Below are 4,549 nucleotides of genomic sequence, written 5' to 3'. Positions count from 1 at the left end.
GGGTTCCACATCCATTTGCAGTATTTAGGTGACCCTGAGGTCACAGATGAACCTCCAAGTGGTCTCAATGACTCTCAGAAAGAGTGCTAACAACCAAATGACTGCAAAGAATATAAATTCTTCCATCCTGCACCATTCAGACAATACTAAAGATGCGTCTTGGATAGAACAGAAACGTCATCAAGCAAAAAATAAAAAAGTCCAGTTACCTTTTGAAAAAGCACCTTTAGGACAACCATGACCTGGATGACTGAAAAATCTCCATAGACATAAAACCCAATAAACAGTATCATTTACAGTTATTGTGATATGCAGCTATGCTTTTCTCTCTTTCTTCAAAAATCCTGCATCTGCTGCAGCTTGCCATGTCTCCCTTTATGATATGCACATTTTTAAAAAAAAGCTTTTCATACTCTGCTTTGGCTTGGAGGATTAACCCTACTTACAGATCATTTTAACCGATCTTCACATTGCTCTCATGACACTAGGAATCTTGGACATGCAAAATCCAGACAAATTTTTGGTTTAAATTTTTGCATCATCTGCTGCCAAAATTTCTAGAGAAAGGGCTGAGAGCTTTCTCAAGTAAAACAAGTTGAACTCACCAATGATACTGTGACCATAGCAATAAATCCCAAATAATGCCTTTCCCGGGTGCCTGTTTTCTGTGGATCAGGACTGACAATCCACAGAGTAATTGTCCAAAAGTCATTGACAATATGACTCCCACCTCCAGGCATCTAACCTGGATGCTGCAAAATTCAAGCAGTCAAAATGCTCAAAACACACTGAAATTGTCAAGCTAGCTGTCTGGATGATTTTGTCAGCACTAGAGGATAAGTTCAATAATGCCAGAATTTAATTCTTTTTTTTTTTACAGTGCAAAATGGTACATTTGTTTTATAGGTACTCCTTGACTTATGACTGGTTGCTTAATGACCATTTGAAGTTATGATGGACCTCCACAGGGTTTCTTATGATCTGGATTCAAAGTTCTGACAGCTGCCTTCCCCTGTACGGTCACATGATAGCATGTGGCTATTTGCACATTTCATCATCATGTTTTTGCCAGAAACCAGCATTTATTTCCCATTTCCTGTTTCTCAAAAAAACGCCCATTGCAGACAATGGATTTGCTCAATTATCACCACATTTGCTTATCAACCTTGGTGATTCACTTAACAACTGCTGCAATAAAATTGTTCACAGTCACAGTTAACAACTGGCCCAATGTATCCTCGTAATTACAGGCTCAATTACAAGTCAACGACTATCTGTAATGTGAAATTGAATATTTTTTAGCAGTCAGTTGATCTCAGTTAAATTCTAGCTGCATTTAAAAAAAAACTTAGGTGATGGGGAAAACACCAATTGAATCAAATCTGGTAAGATCTGAATGGATTCATACTGCAAAGGGATGCAAAGTGCTTCCCTTTCACAATCTGTGTGCGTATGTGAAGAAATGTCTCCCTATGCCAAGTGAAAACAATATTTTCTGAGGTGATTTTATTTAACCCCAGCAAAGGCAAAAAGAAACTCCTTTGCTTCCAGCCAGACCCTAAACCTAATGTACAAGGGATTGAGCCGTGTCTGGGTGCGTATGCATGTGATGCTTAAGTAATAGGGGAGAAATAGGGGAGACATGATAGCAGTGTTCCAGTATCTGAAGGGCTGCCACAAGGCAGAGGGGGTCAGGTTGTTCACCAGAGCACCAGAGGGAAGGACGAGAAACAATGGTTGGAAACTGACCAAAAAGAGAAGCAACCTGGAATTAAGGAGAAACTTCCTGACAGTGAGGACAATCAACCAGTGGAACAGCTTGCCACCAGAAATCGTGGGGGCTCCATCACTGGAGATTTTTAAGAAGAGGCTGGACAGTCACTTATCTGAGATGGTATAGGATCTCCTGCTTGAGCAGTGGGCTGGAGTAGAAGACCTCCAAAGTCCCTTCCAGCTCTATTCTATTCTATTCTATTCTATTCTATTCTATTCTATTCTATTTTATTCTATTCTATTCTATTCTAATTGTAATTAATAATTTTTTTGTCGATTTACGGACCCTCTTTGTGTGCTCAGTGTTCCTTTGAGCATTTTGTTACTCCAGAAGATCCCAAAGTTCAGCTCTGTAATACACAATGGAGAAAATAGGTTCATTCACCTACTGCTGTTATAACTTAAGGCATCAGCCTCTACCAGCAGGAGATAACTTCAGCGTGAAAGAGAAAAGAAGGAGGTCATCCTTGGGGCAGAAGCAAAAGTGCTGGGCATTCTGTTGTGCTAGAAAGTTTATCAGGCAAGCCGGGTCTGATTCAAAAGAAAAGATGGGCTTTGAACATTTTTTTAAAGACATAATTGCAGTCTATGTTCTTGGCCAGCATTCATTCCTTTTTTCTTCACTTGTTCTCACCTCTAAGATTTCAAATGAATAAAAGCTTTAGTCTTCAAGCATCTCACATCAGCAAATAAGGTCTTTCTTCTAATGAAACATTTAAAAAAAATACAGACTTCTTGCTCGGCACTATGAAAATGCAGGGAGAATATTTCCTGTTTTTAATGGAAATAGAATAGAATAGAATAGAATAGAATAGAATAGAATAGAATAGAATAACAGAGTTTGAAGCGACCTTGGAGGTCATCTAGTCCAACCCCCTGCCCAAGCAGGAAACCCTATACCACTTCAGACAAATGGTTGTCCAATCCCTTCTTTAAAAACCCCCAATGTTGCAGCACCCACAATTTATGGAGGCAAGTTGTTCCATTGATTAATTGTTCTAACTGTCAGGAAATTTCTCCTTAGTTCTAGGTTGCTTCTCTCCTTCATCAGTTTCCATCCGTTGTTTCTTGTCCTGTCTTCAGGTGCTATTCTTTTTTTTTAATTTCACTTTAAGAATCAGTAACAAACAGGTGCTTGTGATATTGAAGCCAACATCCAAACCACAGTGACATTCATCTCTAATATAACTTCCCTTTTGCCTGTTTTAATCTTGCAAACACCACATTTGGGCAAGATACATATTAAACAAAGATAACCTTGAGGAAGGAATGCAAGACTAGCTAAATAAACATCAATTTAGCCCTAAAAGACAGAAGGGAGTAAGAAAATAAGAGGAGGGGGGGCAAGGGGGAGGGGAGCGGACAGGGAGGGGGAGGGAGGGGAGGGGGGGAAAGAAGGAAAGAAAGAAAGAAAGAAAGAGAGAGAGAGAGAGAGAAAGAAAGAAAGAAAGAAAGAAAGAAAGAAAGAAAGAAAGAAAGAAAGAAAGAAAGAAAGAAAGAAAGAAAGAAAGAAAGAAAGAAAGAANACTCACTGTTTCCCCATAAAGTTTCTCCATAGCAACCTGTGACCCCATGGCTGCAAAAGAACTTTGAGCCCCTTCCTTTTGATCAAACAGTAGCATCCAAATCAAGCGACCCAGCTAATAAATATCAGTGGTGCAGTCTCTCCATCATTTTGAGGTAAAGAGTAAATAGAAAATTCAATGTACTCCTAAAATTGGCTTTATATGTTTTGTTTTAAGACAGTGTTTCTCAACTTTGGCTGCTTGAAGATGTGTGGTCTTCAACTCCCAACTCCTGTGGAATTCTGAGAGTTGGAAGCCCACAGATCTTCAAGCAGCCCAGGTTCAGAAACACTGTTTTAAGACATTTATGAAAACTAGGAAACAAAATGGAAAAGCTTGGACCACATCCAGGGAGCAAAGAGGCCACAAGTCTATTTGGAAACCACTGCCAATATTTTTTTCCACAGATGCCTATCGCATTATGCACCTGCAAAACAAAAACCCAGCACTGCACATATAACCTATCATCTCTTCCCAACCACTCCAACTTTTCATAGCAAATGTGGGTGTTTCATTGTTTTGCTTTTGCCATTAAGGTGGCAGGTCTGCAGCTATGGACATTTTCCTTCTTTTATCTGAGCATTTGCTTATGTGTTTTTTACTTGTCAACACAAATGCTGCCTCATTGCCCTAGTCCTGTCTAAACTTAGGTTAGCTAGTACATAGCTGGACCCTTCTTAGGGCTTGGACTAGGAAAAAAGTGGAAAATGAAAGAAGCAAGCCACAAACCAATCACGGTCCTTGGAAAGGCTGGTACACAGCCAAGAACAAAACAGTGTATAAGGATTGTAACAGCCCCTGTATAGGACAGGCAGGCAGAAGACTAGCCGAGTGTATTCATAACACGTAGCAGTCAGAAGACACAATGAAAACTTAATCTCACAACACATGGACCAACGCAACCATCATTTCAACTTGTGAGCATCTAAGACAGTGGTGTCAAACTCCAACATCACATGATGTGTCACGACGTATCGTGACTTTTTTCCCATTGCCGGCAATGGGGTGGGCGCGGTTTTGCCATGACGCATCCAGCCAGCAGGCTGGCAGTTTGACACCCCTGCTCTAAGACCAAGCCAAATCCAAAAATGCTAAGAAATTCCTAGAAGCTGGGCCGTCAGATAAATCAGCCATTAATAGACCCATATAAGCCTTTTTTACACACTGTTCAAAAGAGACAATTAAAAGGCTATGAAACAAAAAGACCAGAA

This window comes from Protobothrops mucrosquamatus, unplaced genomic scaffold, assembly GCF_001527695.2.
Source record: "Protobothrops mucrosquamatus isolate PMUCROS unplaced genomic scaffold, P.Mucros_1.0 scaffold1863, whole genome shotgun sequence".
Taxonomy (NCBI): domain Eukaryota; kingdom Metazoa; phylum Chordata; class Lepidosauria; order Squamata; family Viperidae; genus Protobothrops; species Protobothrops mucrosquamatus.
This window is presented reverse-complemented; position numbering follows the sequence as displayed.